This window comes from Giraffa tippelskirchi, chromosome 6 (genome assembly GCF_054371585.1).
Source record: "Giraffa tippelskirchi isolate mGirTip1 chromosome 6, T2T-mGirTip1v1.2.pri, whole genome shotgun sequence".
Classification (NCBI taxonomy): Eukaryota; Metazoa; Chordata; class Mammalia; order Artiodactyla; family Giraffidae; genus Giraffa; species Giraffa tippelskirchi.
The window spans coordinates 131,002,628-131,027,957 of NC_137280.1; the positions used below are offsets into that span (position 1 = coordinate 131,002,628).

The 25,330-nt window shown below is 40.2% G+C and overlaps 1 protein-coding gene across 8 annotated transcripts in view; it reads right to left on the bottom strand.

Moving 5' to 3' along the window:
• The window catches only part of PPP2R2B (protein phosphatase 2 regulatory subunit Bbeta), a 764,919-nt gene that overhangs the window by 408,144 nt on the left and 331,445 nt on the right, over positions 1-25,330 (bottom strand). The window lies entirely within an intron of this gene.

The following is a 25,330-nucleotide window of genomic DNA, read 5'->3' on the forward strand; positions in this document are numbered from 1 at the left end:
AGACGTTTAAATTGCCGAATTGCTACTACATATATTCTTCGAAAAGAGGTATCCAGGTAACCATGGCAATGGTGTCTCCAGGCAGGATGGGAGTGGGAGTGGGGTGGGAAACTATTTCATTAATTGAAGGGAAGGAATTGAAAAGAGATTTTCAAGCTGTAGATCAGAGCAGAGAGAGAGAGAGAGAGAAGGTAGATGTTACAATCTTATTTTCTTTTCATTATTAAATTACACAACCCAGAGAAACTCAAATTATTTGAAACGTTTAAAGAAACCATAACATTAAATAAAGCGGGATTCTTAGCCTTCCCACATTATTACAGCAATTGACCTGCACTAGATTTCATTTGGTTGGGTTTTTATATAGTTTGATTGAAACTCAATGCATCTCCTGAAAAAGCAGAATTGTGTCCTGTGATTTAAGGCAAAAAAAAAAAAAAAAAAGGAAGAACATTCACATAAGCAAGAAGCCTGAGTAGGCGGTATAAGAGCTCTATTTATTCCAAGCTGATAACCTGAATAAGCTGACTTCATCAGTAAAAGTTATTTCAAATCTTACTTCCCTTCCCTTCTCCCCACCCCCCGCTTTTGGTAGTCAACATTAAAAAAAATTATTTAGAGGGTAAAGAAATACTGTGAAGAGAAGGGGGCATCTGAATGAGAAGGAGAAAAACCAAATGTCTGCTACAGGTTCTCAGAGGAGCCCACTGTTTTGCTTTCATTTAAAAGGTTCTGCAAATTGGCGATTAGATGAGCTTCTGTCATTTAACCACATGTGCCTTTGTGTAACTTGCTGCTTCAACTCTGACAGAAATGTTCTAACGGGCAACTTAGGATTTGTAAAAACCCAATTACCCAGATAGACAGCCTGACTTCTAATGTATGTCGGCTACAGTTTGTAGAGTTTCTTTTCAAATTAGGTCAACATATGGCACCTTAGTGACCCATGCTGAATCTCTCCATCTCCTGATGAATGCCCACTCTCATGTTGTCTGCATGCTGTATTGTCTGATTGATTCGGTAGGAAAAACAGCCAGAAATCCTCAGCTGCAACTACCACCAACAGGGAAAGGGGGACATGCTATATTCTTAGGATCCTTTTCTCAGATGGTCAATCTACTTTTTATCACTGGGAAAGGCCATGCAGGAAATCTTATTTACAGAATTAGGGAAAGCAATCGAAAACTGGGTGGTTAATTATTAACCAAATGGATTTTATTTCAAAACAAACATTTCTTTTCTGCCAAACAGATTTCTATCTTGGAAAGCAGCTAATTCCCCAGAATTAGGCCAGAATTCATGGCTTGAATTATAATAGCGGTTTAGGTACATCTAAGCCCAATGTATTGATTACCTTGCTCTCCGCTGCAACCCAGAGGCTTTCAGTTCTAAGCAGCTGAAGTGTGCTGCTGGAGCAGCAGCTGCTGCTGCTGTTTTTAAGGACTGTGTTTCCAGGATGCACCCACTAGGAGAGTAATGGGAAACAAAAGTAGCAACTTATTTCCCCTGAAAGTTTACAGGACAGTAGGGCAGGCATTTTCAGCCTTGTCATCATGGATAACATGGTATTATATGATGCCCACATGAGTCTAATTTTTGAAGGCAGAAAATTATTATGTGAGGCAATCTAATTTGAAAAACCATAGTGCTGATAGCAAGGAGGAAGAAATGTTTCTAATAATGAGTTGAGGGCTAGACAGGGCAATAACATATACTTATGTCAGATCTTTTGAATGACAAGGTATTACTATGGGCCCCTGTCTCATGGCCAGTAGATCATCAGCTGTTAGCAATGCTTACCATCCAAAAGACAAACGGGATAGTGCAGTGAATGGAGGGTGACCAGAAGGCTGAGTGGGATTTCTTACATTTGGGTTGTTGATTCTAATCCATCATGTATTTTTTGAACCAATTCAGTCATTATTTATGAGGATTCTATAAAGTAATTCATCTAAACCCTCTTTAACCTCATGTTCCATTTCCTAAACTGTAGCCACTTAAGCAACAGCTTTACACAAAAGAGTAGCAAATTAGCTAGTAGTTAGTATACCACAACTCCCCCAGTGCAAACTTAAGCATTCAAGTTGTAGGTAGTACCAGATGTAGAGAAAAGTCTTTTCACTCCTTCAAAAGTGGCTCTACTATATATAAAATAGATAATCAACAAGGACCTACTGTGTAGCACAGGGAACTTTACTCACTATTCTGAAATAACCTTTATAGAAAAAGAATCTGAAATATAATAGATATATGTATATGTATAATAATCACTTTGCTGTAAACCTCAAACTAACACCATATTATAAATCAACTATACTCCAATATAAAATAAAAAAATTTAGAGTGGCTCTAAATTATATTACTTGGAGTCTATTAGAACACCAGAAAGAACTCACAAGCTAAGTGATGCTTGAATTTATAGTAATCAGTTCATCCCTTCTGAGTACTGGGTGTACTCCTCCCTTTTGGGTGTAAATCAGTGTATCCCACTGAAAGATGTCCCTTCAAAAGACAGTGTAATGAATGGTGTTATATTTCTGATCCCCAAGTCTGATACTCAGTCCTAGCATCAGAGATGACTGTGAGTCTATTAGTGTGAGCTAGAACTGTATGTGTTGAGTATTTTTATTATCTGAAATCACACTTGAACTGCTAGGCTAAGAGATTACAATTTGTCACTGAATGTGGATGTATGGAGAACTGCATGTAGAATTTGTAAAACCTTTTCTGTGTCTGATTTGCATTGCAAATAGGGAAGTTAACCAGAGGTCTTGAGGAAATAGCATAAATAAAACACGGCTTCACTACTGTAAGGGCTCAATTCATGCCAGAGGAGGCCAGGCCATTACAGAAGGATTGTTTGCATCTAAACAATTCCTGACGCAGGCACCTCCCCTTGGAAGCAGCTGCCAATAGGGTGGGGACTGGGTGGGTGGATGGGGGTGGGGTGGTCTATTTAGGCAACTTTGGCAAACACTCAGCAAAGGGAGCCTGAGAGGCTTTCTCTTGAAATCCAAAGCATGGTTAGTGAGCCTGCCTCTTGTTCTGTGTTGAACATGCTCACAACTGAAAGAGAGTCAGAAACCTGCTTTTCAACTCAGTTTGAGCTGCAAGGAACAACACGGAGCTCTCTGCATGGCTGGTGACCAGACAAGCCTCAGCGCTTGAGAGTGAGAAAAACACTCCATAATATGATGCAAAGAAGCCTTGGTAAGTTTACAGACAACATTTAAGGCCTCTAGGAAACTGAGCTTTGACTCTAGTGGACATTTGTTATATCTTCACCCGGCATTTATTCCCTCTTCTTATGACCACAATACTTAGTTCTGCTTTGGGGTATGGCTCTTCTCTATTCTCTTCCCATGTGCTCTGTGACTTCCTCGTGACTTCCACAGGCAGAGCATGTGACTAAGGCTAAGCCAGTCTGTGCTTTCCACCCTCTGGTGACTGGGTCAAGGAAGGCAGGGGCCAGCATGTGACTCAAATCTGGTCCATCAGGGTCAATGACATTGATTTCTGTGGGTTTTCTGCAACTGTTGGAGAAGTGGACACCAACAAAAGAGAGTGGAAAACTCAGTTGCTGAGCTTGCTGCTTGGAGCATGAGATGACTGAGTCTTTGAGCTGTAGTCAGAGAACAGAGCCAACAGCCAGAAGCCAAGGAGAGACACTGGATGCCTAGCATAGGCTATCAAGTCTTAGTCCCAAATGCCCAAGGCCAGCCCTATCCTGACTCTGTTCAGTGAGGCAATACAGTCTCTTGGCACTTAACTCAGTTTGGATCAGACTTTCTATAGGAGGTCAAAGGCTACACACACCTCTCCCATCTTATCTCCCACCACTGAGCCTTTGCACGTCACCACCTATTATTTCCTTCCTTAGAAACACTAAGTGCACTGAACCTCTACACATGCAACATGTGTTCTCATGAGGCCACACCTTTGGCTAGATTCCACTGATCATCTTTCATGGTTCAACCCAAATTTATTCTCTCAATGAAATCTTTAAGTATAGTTTTCCCCCACTACCTTCAAAGGCAACATTGAAAGCTTCCTGAACTGTGTTCTCATAACCATTTTCTCTAACTCTGTAAAACTTTAACACTTTATTAGAATATTTTTGAGACTGTTTGTCTCTCTCATAAAGCTTTCAGTTCCTTAAGATGAGGGACAGAGCTCTATTGATCATTCAGAGCAGGCATTGTCAGGCTCAGAGGCTGTCTTTGGATCCATACTGCCTGCATTCAAACATTGGCTCAGTTACTTCCTAGGGTATGTGACTTAAGTACATTACCTACTGTCTCTTTCTACCTACTGCCCGTTTCCCCATCTGTAAAATTAGGGGTACTATTAATACCTACATCACAGGCTACAGTGAGGATTAAATGAGTTAATCAGTGTGAAGTACTTGATAAGACTATCTGGAACATGATAAGTTTTCAATAAACAGTATATTATGTTGTATTTCTAGTATTTAATAATTATTTATTATTATATTTCTGGTGTCTAATAATATCTGGCATAAAATAGGTACTCAAAAATACAAATGTAACTATGAGAAGAAGGCTTATACTTGGTAGAAAAGAAAGGGCAAGAAGTAACTTAATCCTTAAACCTTTATCTTCTTAAATTCATATGTCACTATGAGAAATCATGAGACTTTAAAGAAAATTTGGCAGTTTTGAAATTTGCTCATATTCATTCATTTAGCACAAAAACATCTATTGAGAGAAAATTATGCTAGATTCCAGGAACCAAAACTGATTAAGATAACATCCTTGCCTTCAAGGAGCTCATGACTTAGTAGATGAACTCTGAAAGCTAAATAACTAATTATAATTGAGTCAATGTGTGATAAGAGAAGTATATATATACAAACTATGGGAATAGGAGCGATGCTTCTTGACATGACTGCACATAAGGATCATCTAAAGAGTCTACTAAAAACACAGTATTTCAAGCTTTATTCCTAGAACTTTTGAGACACCAGGTCTGGGGTCATGTATCTGCATTTGTGACAGATCTCCACGAGTGATTCCTGGAACAGAAGAAAGGATGGTAACATTTGCCTGGATAGGTCAAGGAAGGCTACATGGCAGAGGTGATGCATGTGCTGGGTTCTTACAAATGATTAGGAGTCTGCTAGCCTTTGACACAAGCAGGACAACTGTGCATCAAGAATAGCTTTCCTGGTGTCATTGTCAAAGACAGACCACAGAGCCTGACCATCGTTCCACTGGTCCAAAATATGTTATAATTATTTTATTTTTGTTTTACTTTGAGCCCAGTGGTCTCAAGTTGCTTACACAGCAAATCACACAACCTCATGTAGAGATAAGATTGATCATCTACATTTGAGATTTTTCATGACTGTGAGGCCCAGGTGAATGGCCATTCTATCTGAGGTCTCCATTCACCAGAATGACAGTTCTTCATAATTACTTATTTACTTCTGGAGGTAAACCTCAGATTTAAATACTACACTATTTTTGAGACTTTGGGACTCAACTGTCTAGTTTAAAAGCCCCCTGGTGACTCAATACAGTTGGTTCACCCTAGTGTTGGAGCATCACTGAAATTTACTATCTTTAGCACTTTTCTAATTCAAAAGTTCTATAGATAAAAATCTGTCTACCTGAATAGACTGAAAATATTATCATGATTTTTATTATCTTTCCATGGAGGGAAGAGAACAACTCTCCCTTCTTTTACTGCCTTTTTATTTTTCTTTTGCATGGCTATATTTTCTATAATCATCATTTATAATAAACCAGATAAATGACACTATAAAGTGATTGTGGTGATTTTTTTCCTCCAGCCATTTACCCATTCATTCGACTGGTAACACTATCTCTTCTCTACCACTGCCAATGATCTCAGTGAAACTGTCAGTCAAGATGCCTTGCTTGTGATCCAAGCTAATTAGGTTTTCTCGCTTCAGACTTCAGACCTTGAGCTGAGCAATGCAAGGACAGGAAACAATAAGGTTGTGACTGATCCATTCTGAATAGCTTCCAGATGAGACAGTCAATTAGATACCTAGACAGCCCGAGCTGCCCTGGTTCCTCCCTTTCTCAGCTAGATTTTCAATTGGCTGAACTACTCATCTCATGTTTTGCCAACAATTTCCCATTTTGCAAAAGCTAGCCAGAGTTGGTTTCTGTTGCTTGCAGCTAAAGAGCTCTACAAGGTACAATGTTACAAGCAGTCTGTGATGTCTAGACTGATGGTAGATTAGGACCAAGGTGAGGGGAGAGTGTGAAAGAGTGAGACTAAGTGACAGACTTTAGCTGTTAAGTGTGTAAGTCACAATCTTTTGAAAATGGCCAATCTGGCTGGTTATCCACTTGACATGAAGTTAACAAATGAATAGGAACTAGAAGATAGTAAGTGAGAGGGTAGAGGCCTAGGATCACAGTCAGTTTGGGGGGACAGTCACAAGGATTAAAAAAACTCATATTAGAGCTTAAATGAAATCTACAAAACATAATAAACACTATTTGGAAGCCCTGGCTTCACAAGAAAAAGCCAAATAACTGGTACCAAGTTGCATACTTTCCCACTAATCAAAACAGATCACTGAGTTATAATTTATAAAATATAATAAATGCTCATAGATCCACATCTGAATAAAACTGCTGATAAGGAATAAATCTGCCATGTGGCTTCTGATAATGTATTTACAGCCTTCATTTGCATGACCTATAGCTGTTGCATTAAAAATACATATATGGATACTTACATCGATGTGCAAATTATACTTGCAATTTATGATAGGTATGAAATATGATATTTCAAATCACTTGCAAAACTGTTACTAAGGCATTCTGGGTATGGTTCTATCCAGGGAACAGTGGAAGTAGCTGGCTGCAAGCATGGAGCTCAACTGAGTTTCCACCTGTTCCCACGGAATAAGCATTTTCCTTTGAACTGAAGGGGAACTTGACATCATTCACATGGGGGAAAGGCAAAAATAAATTCAGAAGTGTTAATAGAGAACTCTCGGGTGGCTCAGCTGGTAAAGAACCCTCCTGCAACGTGGGAGACCTGGGTTTGATCCCTGGAGGGAAGGTCCCCTAGAGAAGGGAAAGGCTACCCACTCTAGTATTCTGGCCTGGAGAATTCCATGCAGTGTATCTAGTCCACGGGTTGAAAAGAGTCAGACATGACTGAGTGACTTTCACTTTAGAAGTATTTGCCATTTAAATCACAAAGTGTTATAAAATGATATAAAAATGAATTTGATGAATTGCCAGAAGAAAATGAATTCCACCTAGCACAAGCGTAATTCTGGTACAATGGTCACCCTTCATGGAGTGCTGAATCTGTGTTAAACATTGCACTGAGCCCATCAGTGAACACTATCTTTATTAACTTTACAATATTCCCATACAGTAGTTTTAATTTCCATTTAACTCTTAAAAACAGGCTTAAATGACAACAGTTTCTGAAGGTGTGTCCAATGACAAACTCTTATGGAAGAATGCATACATCTAAAGATAAACGTGGATATTTTAACAAGACTTTGAAAGATAGAGAAAAGATAGAGATGTATTAAAAGAGACCTGCAGAATCTCTGCTAAACAGTGTCTAGTTTGGTCAGCTACTAAGGAAGAACTGAGGTCTCTGATATTTCTAGTTGGGGTGTGAATACTCTGCTAATTGGAATTGCTGAGGTTGACTGAGGATATGTACATGCAGCTTTCTTTTCTTATAAGTACATGTTATGTCAGCATGTCCTGAAGATGGAAAGATTACATAGCAACCTAAATGTCCATCAACAGAGGAAATGTTAAAGTAGATGTAGTACATGTATACAATGAAATATTACTTGGCCATAAAAGGGAATGAAATGATACCATTTACAGCAACATGAATGTACCTAAAGATTGTCACACTGAGTGAATGAAGTATGTCCAATGTCATATGATATTACTTCTATGTAGAATCTAAAAAAAAGCATACAAACAAACTTCTCTACAAAACAGAAATAGAGCTATAGATGTAGAAAACAAACTTATGGTTACTAGGGGGTAAGAGTGGGAAGGAGTAAACTGGGAGACTGGGACTGACACACAGTAGTGTGTATATAAAACAATTATAAAAAGAGGTAACTGATAAGGACACACTGTATAGCACAGGGAACTTTACTTAATACTCTATAATCACCTAGATGGGAAAAGAATCTAACAAAGAGTGGATATATGTATATACATATAACAGACTCGGATCTTCACCTGAAACTAACACAACATTGTAAATAAACCATACTCCAATAAAAATTCTTTTAAAAAAGATAACGTAGTTTGGTTTTACCTAGAAAAAAGTTTTTTTTTTTCAACTTGAGGAGCTAAATAGGGACAATTTCTCTCCCCCTTCTGAATATCTCACTCCTTCTGGAAGGTATTTTTCTGGGTCTCAATTCTCCAGCAGCCCCAAGTGTTTCAGGACACTTCAGTAAAAATATTGCCCTGCTAATGTGAAATAATCAAGGTTGATGAGGTGCCTGGACCAGATTTTAAGACATTACATCTGTTGGACCTCTGGAAAACTTATGAAATGAAAAACAGACCAGATTCGCAGAGAAGCACACTTGCCAAGTGCCTACATGTGTCTACATGTTGAGGGTGTGGTGGTGATGGAATTACTGAGCGTTTCCTTTACTCAGCTCTGACCCAACAAGCCCTATGATCTGATCAGTGAAAGAAACCAAGTACGCTGCCATAGCGCAGTGATTCCCAAAAGTCACTGACCGTCAGAATCAAAAATAGCAAGCGTTTCTTCAATTGCTTACTATATTCCAACAACCATGACAGATACCTTATCTTTTCAACAGTCCTGCCAAATAGGTATCACTTCCCTGTTTTGTTGATGAGATAGCAGACCCAGTCAGGTTGGATCCTTTGCCTGTTAACACATCTTGTTGTTGATAAGTCGCTAAGTCATGTCTGACCGTTTGCAACCCCACGGAGTGTAGCCCACCAGGCCTGTCCATGGGATTTCCCAGGCAAGAATACTGGAGCAGGTTGCCATTTCCTTCTCCAGGGGATCTTCCTGACCCGAGGATCGAACGCATGAGTCCTGCATTGGCAGGTGGATTCTTTACCACTGAGCCACAAGAAAAGCCGTTAACGCATCTACTGAGAGGAAAAAGCATAATTTAAATCTCAGCAGTCTTCACCAAGAGTTCACGTTCTCACTCATCACGTTAAAATATATTAGGGTTGGAGCCTAGGAATAGGAATAATTGAAAGCTTCCCCAGGTAATTTGTATGCGTCCAGCTTAATGCTAGTTTAAGAATCCACTGGTAAAGTGTCTTTAATGTGCATAAAAACTGTTTAGGAATCTTGTTACATGGCAGAGGCTGATTCAGTAGGTCTGGATTTGGGCCTGAGGGTCTGCATTCCTAACAAGTGCCAAGTGATACCCATGGCACTGGTCCTTGGATCACATTTTGAGTAGCAAGTTAGTAGAGCACAGCACTCAGGGGCAGAAAGTTTAATTGTTCTCTAATAATGTCATGAGTTCTTCTGTCCTCAGATAAATTGTAAACTCCTTAAGTATCTTATAGAATACCTCCATCCCCTTTCAGTGCTAGACCTGTAGAAATAAAGCAATTCGATGAATGCTTAAGTAATTCTTGAGAAAAATATTATTTTAAAAATCTCAGCACAAGATGAATTGGAACAAAGGAGTTTGCTTTCACAGTGCAGGGGCCCTGATTTACTTCCACACATAAGTAGTTATGGAATCTGTCCCTGAATCTGATTTCTTGTTAGATGATAATCAACAGCAGTCACTTTTCTAGGAAATTGTGGAAAAATGGGTTCTCCATCAAGAAAGTTGTTAGACTACAGAACAAAGGCAAATGACATGCACTCTTTGGGATTTACAAACAGATTTAATTAACTAAAAAAAACACAATTATATGGTAGTGAAGTTCCATATATTTACTGTTCAATTTTTTTTTGTATTAAAATTTCATCTCCTATACACTCTATTCACATGGAAAAATTTCTGCCTGAATTCTTGCAGTCTTCATTTTCCTATCTGATCTACAGCTACGTGGAGCTGTCATCACAGAAAACTAATTGCCCTGGTCACTCCCCAAAGAACTTGCTCATGATTTTATCAACCTCTATTTGACCAAATATTAGTCTTTTGATCTTGGAAAGAAAAATATGTCCAACTCAGTTAGCAAGTTTTTAAAATAACCCAGTATACAGTCATCATGTTTATTTTTTTTTAAATAACTACTTCAAACTCAGCTCTCCATTCCTCTCATTAACTCCATCCATGACATGCACACGCACACGCACACACACACACACACACACCAGTTCACAGATGCAAGAGTTAATCTATTTCCAGAAGACAATGTATGCATATATCATAGGGTTTCTAACACATTTTTGGACTCAGAAACATTCCTTAATGGGAAAACATGAATAGTCAAGACTTTCTTCAAGTGAAACACAATACCTGGTATCTCATTGTCCAAATACGTGCCATGCTCTTTAGAGAAGTGAGTTTCAAAATTGATAGGACTTCATTAAGTCATAGAATACTGTAGAGCAATGAAAGTGAATATAAAAAAGAAGTAATGCTAAATGTAACAACCTGAGGAGATTTCCAAAAATAAAAATACTGGGTGAAAAAAATCAAGTTTGTAAAAAAAAAAATTGATAGGACTTAAGCTGCCCTGTGGATGGTGACTGTAACTCTGAAATTAAAAGTTGCTTGTTCCATGGAAGAAAAGCTATGACAAATCTAGACAGCATATTAAACAGCAGAGACATTACTTTGCTGACAAAGGTCCATATAGTCAAAGCTATGATTTTTCCAGTAGTCATGTTCAGATATGAGAGTTGGACCATAAAGAAGGCTGAGCACCAAAGAATTAATGCTTTTGAATTGTGGTGTTGGAGAAGACTCTTGAGAGTCCTTTGACAGCAAGGAGATACAACCAGTCAATCCTAAAGAAAATCAGTCCTGAATATTCATTGAAAGGACTGATGCTGAAGCTCCAATACTTTGGCCACTTGACGTGAAGAAGTGACTCGTTGGAAAAGACCCTGATGCTGGGAAAAATTGAGGGCTGGAGGAGAAGAGGGTGACAGGGGATGAGATGGTTGGATGGCATCATCAATTCAATGAACATGAGTCTGAGCAAACTCTGGGAGATAGTGAAGGACAGGGAATCCTGGCAAGCTGCAATCCATGGGGTCACACAGAGTTGGACTCAACTGAGTGAATGAACAACAACAGACCTGCCCCAGATAAGTCTTATTTGGAACGGCAGTTTTCTAGATTCTATGCCCAGCAATTGTGATTCAGGAGATGAGGAGTCAGGCTCAGGAATCTGCATTTCCACAAGTACCTCAGGGGTCCTTTCGCTAGAAGCCCAGAGTTTAGAATGGGAATCAGTCATATAAACAGATCACTGTAACGCAGCTGATAAATTCAAGGAGTGAGGAGAGGGAGAGAAAGGACTGTACTTAGTGCAGAGTCAGAAGGATGTTAGGGATGGTTTCCTCACAGTGTGTGTTTAAGTCGAGTCTTGAGAGAGAAGTGAAAGTTCAGCAGAGGCTGGTTAATGGGAAGCAAACAGACACATCTTCTGAAGTATGATTGTTGAAGATAAAGTTGGGGGCAATGAGCGAAGGCAGAGGCAGTTGGTACATGACATCATGTAGGTTACAAGCTGATCATCCTTGGGGGCATCAATCACATTATAGCCATCACAATTTTGTGTACTTACTGCAATGATTTTCTGACATGTGTCAACAAAGTATCTTGAAGAAAGAGTGCCTGTTTCTAATTTGGACAAAGACTAGTGGGCTGGTGGTCGGGCTAGAGGAAGAGAAACGCAAGGACTGTACTCCATGTTCACTAGCTGTCAGTCTCATAGATGTACACATCTCTTGATAAGGAATACAAGGAATCCTAAAGAAAGACTGCAGTTACACCCCACTGTGTTGACTGCTCGGAGAAAGAGTCAAATAATTGGAGAAGTTGAAGTTGACCTGGAGGATGATCACACATCTTATTCATCGTCTGTCTTTCTCCAAATGGTGCCAAGACGTTAATCAAATAACCAATATTCAGAGTGCTTCAGACATAAGACCAAGCTGCAACCATTAGCCACAGATCTCCTGATGACCTCGGTCTTTCAAACTCCAGACACCATCTACCCAGAGCACAGCTTTCATTTCCCAAGAGAACCCTCATTTTTCACTGTCTCTCACTCTTATCTGGGTCTTTGCCAGTCCTTCACTCTGTTGAATTGAGCCTTCATGTTCATTTCAAAGACTTTAGCCTCAGAGAGATGTTTTTATTTCAGTTCTGAAAGTAACATCACCTAGGTGATCTTCCTAGTACATGGGTACATTCCAGGGGTGTCATATTTTCCATCTAAGGAGTGATAAGGAATCTATAGGTGCAATGTTAGCCAGCTTACTTCTGTAACCATCCTTATAACTTCATTATCATGACTATTTAAAATAACATTTATTCATCAGTTGCCATGTGCCCACCCATTGTCCTAAATCTTTATACTCATGATTTTCTTTTAAGAAAAATTCTGTGATACAGCTATTATTAAACCCTATTTAGAAGAGAACACTATGGTTCAGAGAGGTTAAGTAACTTCTCCTGAATCACAGAGTTAGTTAAAAGCAGGACCAGGATACAAACATGGCATTGTCTACCTCCAAAGGCCACAGTATTAATCAGTACGGAATACTGCCATGTCCCTTTGTTTCAAACAAGGAGCTATATCATCACTATTAGCTAACCTTTTGTGAGCTAGTTCCTTCAACATACTAGCTTATTTAAATCTCACAACAACCTTCTGTGGTGGGTTCTATTATCCCCATTTTAGAGATCAGAAAACCACGACATGGAGAAATTAAACCATACACCCAAGATCATCCAGTTAATAAATGGCTGGAGGTGGGATTGAATTATTCAAAACAGCAGATGATATCTATTTAAAATTGCCCCAATTTTGTATTTTGTTCTTACATAGTAGTCTTAATCCAATTATATCCAACATTAGTAAGATGTTTTATCAGTTAGAAAAATATACTGAGTTATCTAGGTTTGTGTTTTAGTTCAGAGGGAAAGTACCATAATAATCTAGAAATTTTAAGTGTCAGATCTTTGCTTCCAAACATAATCACTGGAAACTAAATTTTGCAGTACATGGTCAAAATTTACCTACCTAACATATCTTTTTGGCATTAATTTATTCATTCCATTGTTCAGTGATTTACATATGGTCACTGGGTTCCTGGAACTTCTGGGACTGGAGAATCAAAGTGGACTGAGTCATGATCCCTGACTTCAAGAAACTTCCCGTTTGGTGGAAGAGACACAAAAGGAAACCAGTGATTATAGTAATGATCTATTCAAGTACTACAGTGTATCAAATGCTATGACAGATTTAGGAACTCCAGGAGGACAGGATCTCTGCCTCATTCTGCTTTGTCTCCACCCAGTCCCTAACCCAGTGCCTGAAGGAAGGTGAGAACACGAAAAGTTATGAGTGCATGTGTGAATGAATAGATAGTATGGAGGTGGTGAGGCAGGGGTGGGGGACAGGGTCTGAATCAGCCAAGGGAGCACAGAGGACAATGGAAAGACCCTTGAAGGTGGGTATTAAAAACCAAAGAATTTGCAGAAGTGAGCCAGGCAAGGAGGGGATTGGGGAGAATGGAAATGGAGGAACAAAAACATGGACGAGAGCAGCGTGAGTTGCGATGCTGATGACAAGCCTCTGAAAGCCTTTTTAGATTTTTCTGGGGACACATAGAAATGTGAACCAGCTGACATATAGAAGATAAGGAAGACTAGAAGCAGAGGAGTGGCAACAGTGAGAGACAGAGCTCAGGGGGTCCTCAGAAGCCAGATCACCGCTCCCAAGCTAAGGATTGTCAACCTGACTCCAAAAGCCACAGAGAGGTCATTGATAGGTTTTAAGTAGGGAAACATCATGAACAATTTTAGTTGACTGCAGAAGTTGTCACCCTTCTTCCCTAACCCTTTATAGGTATAGATTTGTTAGACAATGTTGCAAACAGTTGTGTCGAGATTTATCAGTAGTGGTCATCCTACTTCTAGCTCAGTTCTAGACGGCCTGTCTATAAGTCCCTCTCCTAAGCCCCTCCTTTGCCTCCCTTGGCCCTAGTGAGACTAGCCAGGATGATCCAAGGCTAGTACTGCTCCTAAGGGTGTTCCATCCATCAGATCTATTATCTCATCCTACACCTGTAGAAGCACTGGGAAAAAAGACAAGCACATGCTCTGGTGAATGAAAACCACTCAGAATCTCAACAGAGCAGAAGAGAGAGGAATAGCAATTAGAATGAAAAGCTACCAGACCTCAATGGAAAAGGACCAGGTTGTACAGACAAAACTAAACAAATTAGATTCAGAGCTCAGTTCAACATCTTTCAAGCAGAGCATCAGTCCTAAATTCCAAGTGATAGGTTTTCATACATTTGAGGACAATAATCTATAAATTTCTTAAGCTAGAAACAACAGGTTTTATTTCTAGCATGTTGAAGCTGCAAGTCTTTCCTCACTGTATGTGATTCCCCCTATACTATACCCCAGCCTCCATGCTTTTTTATGTTTTATGGCATTTTGTTATTTTCTGACTGTAAAAGCAACTTATGCTCATCGTAAAAATCTACACAATACAGAAAAAATAATTTAAGCAGAAATTACTCTTCATTCCACCAACCAGGTCAACCAGGCACAACATTTTTAACTCTTGCCCAACTTTTGTCCTCAAATGTACATAAAGTTATTGTTATTACTGTTTTGCTATTATCGTTGTCTTTCAAAGAAATGTTAGCTGGGTAATTTGCTTTCTTCTACTTAGTATTCTGTAGCTATGCTTTACATTGTGATTTCTAAAGCCTGAAGAATATTCCATTATGTGGATATACTATAATTTTATCGATCTTCTCGTCATAGACATTAGAATTATTCATAACAACCACAAAGTTTATGAAAAAGGCAGGCTGTGATGAACACCCATGTAGCTAAATTTTCTTACATTTCTGCGACTATTTACTTAAAATTCAAGAAGTGCAACTGTGAAACCAAATGGTATGCACATTTAAAACTTGCTACATATGCTACGTATCACTGAATTGCCCTCTCAAAGGATGGTATCAATGTACTGTCTTCCTTGGCTGTCCAGTGGTTAAGATTCGATGCTTCCACGACAGGGGGCAGGTCTGATCCCTGGTTGGGAAGATAACATCCTGCATGCCGTGTGGCACAGTCAAAAAATAAAAACAATAAAGCATGGGTTTGTCTTCATAACATTCCTATTTTAAAAAAATTGACCAAAAGTGTCCATTGTACACCATCTTTACCTGCTTTAGGTATTATCATTTGTTCTAACTTTTGCCTGACAGGTGGAAATCAGCATTGCCTGATTTCAATTTTTTGATTAGTGGTAAGCTTGAACACCTTTTCCCGTGATTACTAGGCATTTATTCTTTCATGAATTGCATTTTCATGTCTTCTGCTCATGTTCCTGTTTGATGATGCTTTTTTCTATTATATTAAGAATATTAGGGAGGCTTAAGAGGGAGGGGATATATATATACACACTTATGTCTGATTCATGTTGTATGGCAGAAACAAACACAACACTGTAAAGCAACTATCCTCAAATTAGAAATAAAAAAGCATATTAACCCACTGAAAATTTATTTTTTAGACAGAAAATTATAATTGGGTCCAGTTACCTAACAGAGACTTTCCACCCTACCCTCTGATAGGCAGATAGCACTGACTGGATTATGAAGTCCTCATCTAAGGTATTTCAGAAAGAAAGAAGCCTGGCGAAGCTTATTCAGCTAGTCGGGGATTCATGTACTTAAACAGCCATCTCTGTGCTTCAAGGAGAAAGGAAAGAGTCAATTACCTCACTCCCAACCCCCACTCCCATTCCAGGTCTTTTTGAACTTGTTCTATGAATCTGTGCATGTGGGGGCCTTTCTTTACATTCCTGTGTTCTGAATTTTAGAAGCACTAGAGGTGTGAAGAACATTATGCTCATATTTTAGGTCAGTCCGGGGTCCAACACTTCTCCAAAATCCTCACTCTGCTTCCAACGCTTCCCTTTGTTTTTTAGGTGAGGAGAAGAAGGATCTAGCACAGAGAGACAGAGAGGGATGGGCAGAGAGAGAGAGGGAGGGAGGGACGGAGGGAGGGAGGGAAGGGGAGGGAGGCAGAAAGGCCCAATCAGAAATACCGTTTCAGAATTACAAGCATAACCTGACCTGACTCTGATCACGCTCATTACACAGATAGTAAGGAAGCTGCCAGAAGCCACGCAACTAAATAGTGGCAGAGCTGGGATTGGAACTCAGGCCTCTATGAGTCCAAATTAATTTTCTGTGTGTGTGTGTACAACACCTCATAAATCACCACGTCTGCTCACTCTGGTTTTTGTAAGTAAGTGATTCAAGGCCCAGGGGACTATGTCACTGGCCTGTGGCCCTCAGACTTCCTTGGCAAAGCTGAGTGGAGCACACAGGCCTCTGACCAGCAGGCCACAGCTGGTTCCCTTCACCGTGCTGACTCATCTTTGAGAAGATGATGCAATTTAATGAGAAAACATTAAATGTGTACAGATTGGATTGGGGCTGTTCTGTTATTTCAGAACATGTTGGATAAAGTGAGCTAAACCCCAGGCTCTTTGCAGAGCTCCCTACCAAGGGGTATTTCCTGGGAGTCTTTCTAAAATCTCTGTGGTAGTTATAACCTGGCGTCAGTTACCTTCAAATAAAAGTCAGCTTAAACTATTGCTGTGAGTTGCTGCCTTTATGGAGGTTCAGTGGGGTAAACCTGGGCTGATATCACATGTGAAAATGTCTCCCAGACGCTGTGCTCGAGTCCCTCCTCTTGATGCCACAGGAAGGGGGGATCTGTGCAGTGGGGAGCGGGGTGTTCTTTCTCTCTCCTGCTCCTACCTGCTGGCTGCTCAACTCTCACAGGCTCACTGCCTCCTCCGCCAGGTTAGTTCTCCACCCACACTTGGATTTTCTTATTCTTTAACTATGCAGTCAGCTGAGCAAATCCAGTTAATCAGGGCTCCATTTTTTTTTTTTTCCTCCAAGTGGTTTAAACCAATTGTTTTGCACAAATTTGGCACCCTCCATTTTTTTCCCTATCTTTTCCCATAGGTAATATTACTATCCCAATTTTTCCATAATGCCATTATCCCCCTTGTAAAGAGTCTGAAGGTCAACGAAGGAATTTGCCTAAAGTCACGCCACTGACACATCACACAGCCTGAGTTCAAATCCATTTATGTGAGTCCCCAGATTCCAGCTCTAATGACCCTAGCTCCCTAACTCTTTGTACTCATAGTTTAGCATCTTTGCTAACTTTCAAAATAGTGAATAAAGACTTATACTCCAAAGAAAGAAGAGTGAAAAACCGCTTGAGCTTTTGGATCTCATTTGGAAGGTTTCACAAAGATGGAGGTTTCATTACGATAGATAATTGCCCTTTCTTGAGACAAAGAATGAGATAGTTTTATGGCATCACTGACTCAATGGACTCATGAATTTGAGTAAACTCGGGGAGTTGGTGATGGACAGGGAGGCTTGGCATGCCGTAGTCCATGGGGTCGCAAAGAGCTGGACATGACTGAGTGACTGAACTGAAGTGAGGCTGCGTCTCCACTGATGAGATCTGATCTCCTCTAGGCAGGTGAGCCTTCCAAAGGCTGATTCTAAACTAGGTGTACATGGGACTTCAAGACAGTTTTGTTTTGTCCATACCTCTGTGAAGCAGTTCCTAAGTGTGCTTCCAAAACATGCATTCTAGGAGACACTCCTAAACATGGGGTTCCGTGACTAAATACTTCAGGGAACAGAGATAAATTAAGTCATTGTTTCCCATTTATGTTTTATTAAACACTGTGGTGTGAGCTTGTATTAGATGTGGTAGTGAAAAAACAAGTTGAGATCAAATAATTTTGGCTCAGCAAACTGAATATTCTGATTCCCTCTTGGAGATTCCTGGTAAACGTTAATACATGAAAGATTCTGACAAATCCTGTTAAATTTTATTTTTTTTTATTTGATGCTTCTCAGATTTATTTGATCTTAGGGCCCTTTTTCATCATTCAGCTCTAGCTCACAAAGACCCACTCTGGACAGGCTTCTGGTGTGAATTTCAGTTTGAACTTGTGCTTTAAAGGGAGTTAGTGGAGAGACCCCTTTGGAGGGTCTAGGCCTGATTCTGTTACCAGCTAGCTGAGTGACTGTGACTCACTCCTTTCTGGGCCTTAGTTTTCCTATTTGTAAAATAAAAGTTTTGTACCAGATTGTCTTTAACTTCCGTCCAGTTCCAACATATTATCACCTAAACACATGGAATTTGTGAGGCCACAAACCAAAATATCATGATAAACTATGTATTTATATCTCCTTAATCTCATTCAGTCACCCAGAGACAAAATGATAATGATCCTTTTCAAGCTATAGAAATCTTAAACATATAAATATTAATTTGCCTCCATCTGCTAGTAGATTGCTGAAAGTAATGGAATTACATGATCATTTACTTTTCTAGAGCTTTGAGGCTTTTCCTGATCAGCCAGTTTTCCAGGACAATGAGAAAGTCCCTAGAATCTCCAGAGAGGTCCTAGTGAAGCTCTGTATGACCTTGGGCAGCAGCTTTACCTCTCTGTGATTTACATTCTTCATCTTAGAAGTAAAATTGCCTTGCACTGTAAGATACTTTGTGAGGACAGTCATAGTAAAACGAAACCAAATCAAACCTGTATCCTCTGGCTATTTGTCTGCCACTGCCCCAAGTTCAAAAGTCTTTCTAATCCCACTTCCTTCACTCCAGCTCCCAGCCATTCCTAGGTGGGGGCTACATAAATCCTCCATTTGATAGTACTAATGCTAGTATGGTATGAATGGGGCTTCCCAGGTAGCTCAGTGGTAAAGAATCCGCCTGCCAGTGCAGGAGACATGGGCTTGGATTCCTGAATTGGGAAGATCCCCTGGAGAAGGAAATGGCAGCCCATTCTAGTATTGTTGCCTGGAAAATTCCATGGACGGGGAGCCTGGCAGGCTACACTCCATAGAGTTGTAAAGAGTCGGACAGGACTGAGCAACTAAACAACATGGTATGGATGAGAATATGATACCTTAACATGGGAGACAATTTGTTTTGTTTTAATGATACTTATCTTAGTAATAATCATTATTCTTAAAATACAGAGCAAGATAGTGTGATGGGTAACAGTGAGACTTTGCCGTCAGACAAACCTGGGTTTGAACCCAACCGCTGTCGTGTATTAGCTGAGCATCCCAAGGCAGGCTCCTAGTCTCTGTTTATTTCACCCATAAAAGAAAAAAAGGAGAGCCAGAAGAAAACTGTCACGGTACCAAGACCAGGAATCTTGCAGAGCCATAGAAAGGATAACTGTGCAAAGGATAACTGTAATTAGTGCTCTTAGCAAATGTTCATTAGGCAGCCTGCAATATTCATGCTGGCCAGAGGCTCTCTCTAAATGATGCCGTCGTCGTTCATTGTTGAACGCTGCCACCTGGCGGATGGACAGACCACATGCAGGCAAGAAAATTGGCGGAGGTTACGTCAGGTCGCCTGGTCACCCAAGGAAGACGCTATTCCGTCTACCTCATCCACACTGGTTTCAGCTTCGTAATTTAGAGCCCTGGATATGGAGCGATATGGGGATTCCTGCTTTTGTAGACTCCCCTTTATCTTCACGCAGGTGTCAAACTGACTCAAAGACATGAAAACTGTCTTATTTTGCTAAGGCTGGTGTTGGTCATGTGACCTGAGCCAAAGAGCAGCCTCCTCTGACAACGTGGACTAAAGCAACCCCACCCCCATCACTCATCTTACTCTTGTGTTTTCTATGTAAATCGTATCATTTTCTAAAAATATTTATTTCTGTTTCCCACCCCCACTTTTCTCCCCCACAACTTTGGAGTGGAAGGAAGTCTCCTGGATACAAGACTGTATTCCTTCATTTATCCCCCATACCAAACACACAGAGACTGGCACAAAGGTGGTGCTCGGAAATTTTGTTGTCTATAGAGTAAAAAAATTAGCAATAATAAAGCTAATAGTCACAGCATTCCTGCTTATGGCTATCCATCTTTATTTGCTGGGCCCAGAGCAAAGCTCTGCACATAGATGGTCTCATTAAATCTATACAATCACCTTGCTAGGGGGCGAGCTCATGTCACCACTCACGTGGAATCAGAAATTTCTGGGGCCTACAAGTGATTTTCTCAGTTCAATAATCATAGCATCAGTAATCATAACATCTCTTTGACCAGCATTATAATATTGTACCTTATTTAATCCTCTCTCCTTTGTAAACTGTACTATCATTTTACCCATTTTACAGATTTGAAAGCTGAGTCTTATAGAAACAAAGTCATTTTCCCAAAGTTACTCAGGTTCCATTTAAAACCCAGATCTTGTCTAATTCTCAACATTCTGCTCTTTTCACTGCAACACACTGTCTTCTATTAAATATATGGATATACAGGGCTTTTAATTTTGTCCTGGAAAGCCAGATCTGAGTTTTGGTTAAATGTTGGAAAAAAGCCTTGTTGCCAAACTAAATCTCAAGCTTGCTTTTCCTGTAGCCAGGTCTTTATTCATCCAAAGATAGTCCCTGCATCTCCACTTCAAATATAATGACTAGATGAGATTTATTGAGATTTTATTATGGGTCAGGCAGGATTCAAATGATCTAGTTCTTAAACAATCCTGCAAAATAGGGTTACAGTGATATCATTCCCCTTTTACAAATGAGAAAACTGAGGTGCAGAGAGGTTAAACAACCTCCCTATTGTTACCCAGGTTCTAAGCCAGAGCCCTGTCTTGAACCTAGGATCCACTCCTCTGCACCAGTGGTCTTTCTAGGGGGCCCATCCTGCTGCATTCACTCTGCTGCAGAGAACCTCAGGGCATCTCCCTCAGTAGAACACTTCCTGGAATGTTTCAGCTCAGAAATTATGCTAAAGTCCTAATAGGCCTGGGGGTGGGGCCCTGGGGTAGTGCGGTGGGGGGGGGGGGCAGGGGGGCGGGGACAGGCCAGGGCACCCTGCAGCTCTCTTCCTGTTTCCAGACCTGGCCTACAGTTACTCTGCAATTAGTTTCCATCTGTATGAGCAGCAATTCCCTAGGGGTACACAGGCCAAAAAGAGAGACCGACTCAGCCAAAATCCAAAAATATCTTCACTGCAGCAAGCAAACAAATGATGGAGAGAAGGAAAATTTCCCCTGCAAGCCCTGGATATTTCTCAAAGACGGCCCACTCAGCTTATGTAAGTGGCCTTCACCACTAAGGAATGCAACCAAGGCCTGAATCTAGGACAACTCTGCCGATTACACGCTAATGAAAAGGTATTTAGGGGGCACCCACCGGCACTTTGGGAAACTTGAGCCTATGCTTATTGAATTATTGATCCTGGTTCACCAGACCAGGGCAAAGAGATTCAGGCAACATGCCAAGGATAGTGGCAAGACCGTCCATGGTGTCAAGTCAGGCACCTTGAACCTTTCCTCCAAAGCAACAGATAGTCAGAAGGTTCAGGGAAATTGTAGGCCTCCTGATGTTCATTCATTCATCTTTTTATATATTCATACTTTTTCAATAAATGTTTATTAAGCATCAAGTCAGTGTCTGTGTAACTAAGCAGGACCCTACAGGGCCTGCTCATAACAGAAACACCCCCCACCCAACCCACCGATGTCTTTCACCTGTCTTGTCTATAGACAAACTGTAGGCAAAGAATAAATTTAATTAGAGAAGTGAGACAATGCAGAAGCAAAGGAAAGCAGCCAAATAGGACAAAATAATAACAGTTTAGTCATTAAGTAAAGTCAAGGATCTTTAATTTCTCTTCAAGGGCTATAGCTAATATCCTGAGCCATGTCTGTGAGCTGTTTTGCAGATAGTGAAATCCCCACCAGGTGGAAGAAGCTAACATATGCTATTCACAGACATGTAGACCCCAGAAGATTGATGATGTTGACTCCTCATTACCTCATCACCAACTGATCAGAAAAATGTCCGTGAGCTGATCACACACCCCACAACCCCCCTTCCTCACCTTGTCCCTGAAAACCTTTCCCAGAAAGCCTTTGGGGAGTTTGGGCCTTTCAAGCACTAGCTGTCTGGACTCCTTGCTTCACGCCCAGCAATAAACACTGTACTTTCCTTCACCACAACCCAGTGTCAGGAGATTGGCTTTACTGCATGTGGGGAAGAGCAGAACCAAGTGTGGTTTGGTAACAGCACTGGAAATATCAAAGGGAGGTAGACATAGTGGTGAGTCTAGGCAATCAACAAAACTAATAATTCAAGTTCTGGTTGTAGCACTTGACACTTTCATGTGAAAATAAGTCCAAATTAGAATATTCTCTAACACCCTACACAAAAATAAACTCAAAATGGATTAAAGACCTAAATGTAAGACCAGATACTATAGAACTCTTAGGGGAAAACATGGGCAGAATACTCTGACATAATTCAGGGCAATATCTTTTTTAATGCACCTTCTAGAGTAATAAAAATAAAAATGAAAATAAACAAATGGGACCTAATTAAACTTAAAAGCTTTTGCACAGCAAAGGAAACCATAAACAGAATGGAAAAAAACAACCTGTAGAATGGGAGAAATATTTGCAAACCAAGGGACTGACAGTGAATTAATCTCCAAAATAAACAAATGGCTTATGCAGCTCTATACCAAAACTAAAAAAACCTCAATCAAGAAATGGGCAGATTTTAAATAGATATTTCTCCAAAGAAGACTGTGATAGCCAAAAAACACGTGGAAAAATGCTTGACATCCCTAATTGTTAGAGAAATGTGAATCAAAACTACAATGAGGAATGTTGTTGTTTACTCTCTAAGTTGTATCTGACTCTTTTGTGACCCCATGGACAGCAGCCCACCAGACTCCTCTGTCCATGGGATTTCCCAGGCAAGAATACTAGTGGGTTACCTCACACCAATCAGAACAGCCAACATCAAAAAGACTAGGAACAAATGCTGAAGAGGGTATGGAGAAAAGGGAATCCTCTTTCACTCTTGGTGGGAATACATGCCCATTAGTACAGCCACTATGGAGAACAGCATGGAGGTTTCCTAAAAAACAAAGTACAGTTTCCATATGATCCTACAATCCCACTCCTGGGCATATATCCAGAGAAAATCATGATTTGAAAAGAATCATACACCCCAATATTCACTGTGTTGTTATTTACAATAACCAATACACGGAAGCAACCTAGATGTTCACTGACAGAAGAATGGATAAAGAAGATGTGGTACATATATACAACAGAATATCACTCGACCATTAAAACGAATGAAATAATGCCATTTGCAGCAACATGGATGACCTACAGATTGTCATACTAAGTGAAGTAAATCAGACACAGAAGGATAAATATTATGTGATAGCACTTATATGCAGAATCTTAAAAAATGATACAAATGAAACTTATCTGCAAAGTAGAAACAGACTCACCAAATTCATTCATTAGAGAAAGAACCTTATGGTTATCAGGGGGAAAGGATGGGGTTGGGCAGGGATAGATGGCGAATTTGGGATTGACATGATACACACTGCTATATTTAAAATAGATAACCAACAAGGACCTACTGTATAACACAGAGAACTCTACTCAATATTCTGTAATAACCTAGAAGAATTTAATGAGAAGAATTTGAAGAAAGCATAGGTATATATGTATGTATAACTGAATTACTTCATTGTACACCTGCACACTTTGAATTACTTGTATTGTATAGCACAGGGAACTCTGCTAAATAGTCTGTAATAACCTAGAAGGGGAAAAACCTGTAAAAGAATAGATGTATGTATATAACTAAATCAGTTTGCTGTATACCCGAAACTATCATGATGTTGTAAATCAACTATACTCCAATGTAAAATTTTTAAAAAATACTCCTCTAACAGACTCACACACAGAGAACAAGGTAGTGATTACCAGTTGGGGGGAATGCAGTTTAGGAGTGAGGGAGTGGGAGATACAAATTTTTAGATGTATGAAAGACTCAAGAATGTATCATACAATATGGAAATATAGCCAATATTTTGTAATAGCTGTAAATGGAAAGTAACCTTTTAAAAACTGTATTAAAATAAAATTAGGAAAAAAAGAAGTGTCAAGGTGAGTTGAGGAAAAACAAGCAAAGATTGTAAAATCCTTTATGAGAAGTACAGGTATGGTGGGAGCATCTGGAAGGCAAAACCAGCCAAGAATTGGGTTTGGGAGATGCTTTCCGAGACAAAGTCATCAAATCTGAGGCCTAATGGAAAGCAAGCATTAGCTGTGCAAAGAGTGGAGAGTGGGCTCCAGTTAGAGGAAGGAACCTGTGCAAAGGTCTTGAGTGAAACCAGACAACAGATCCCTTTAGTAACATACAGTAGTTCATTATGGCCGGCATCAAGGGTCAGGGACATGAAATAAGATTGGGGGAAAGAATGAATACAGAGCCAGGATGTATAACCATATAAAAAGAGCCTGTTCTAAGATTAGTGGGAACTCATTGACAGCTTACGTAGACTCTTGAGAGTCTCTTGGACAGCAAGGAGGTCAAACCAGTCAATCCTAAAGGAAATCAACCCTGAATATAAATTGGAAGGACTGATGCTGAAGCTGAAGCTCCCATACCTTGGCCATCTGATGCGAAGAACCGACTCACTGGAAAAGACCCTGAAGCTAGAGGGCAGGAGGAGGAGGTGACAGAGGGTGAGATAGTTGGATAACAATACCAACTCGATGGACATGAGTTTGAGCAAACTCCAGGAGATAGTGAAGGACAGGGAAGCCTGGCATGTTGTAGTTCATGGTGTCACAAAGAGTTGGACACAACTTAGTGATTGAACAGCAACAGCATAGACAAGGACACCTTGATTAGATTTCTCATTGGGAAAATCATCCTGCCTGAAGTATGGGAAAGAGATAAGATGGAGGGAAGCCCAGAAGATGCTGCCACAATCTAAGAGAGAGATGAAGGTTGCCTACATGGCAATGGGGATGGAGAAGAAGTTTGTACCTGTTGGACAAAGTGAGTGTGTGTGTGTGTGTCATGGTGGTAGGGGTGGTATCAAGCAAATGAAGTCAAGAATGAAGTGTCTCACCAGAGCAAACCAGGAGATGACTAGAAGTAGAAGAAAATGAAGGAACAGCAGGTCGTTGGCTTGAGTGCTAATGAGTTCAGTTTTAGATAGGTTGTATGTGTGTGATGCCCAAGAG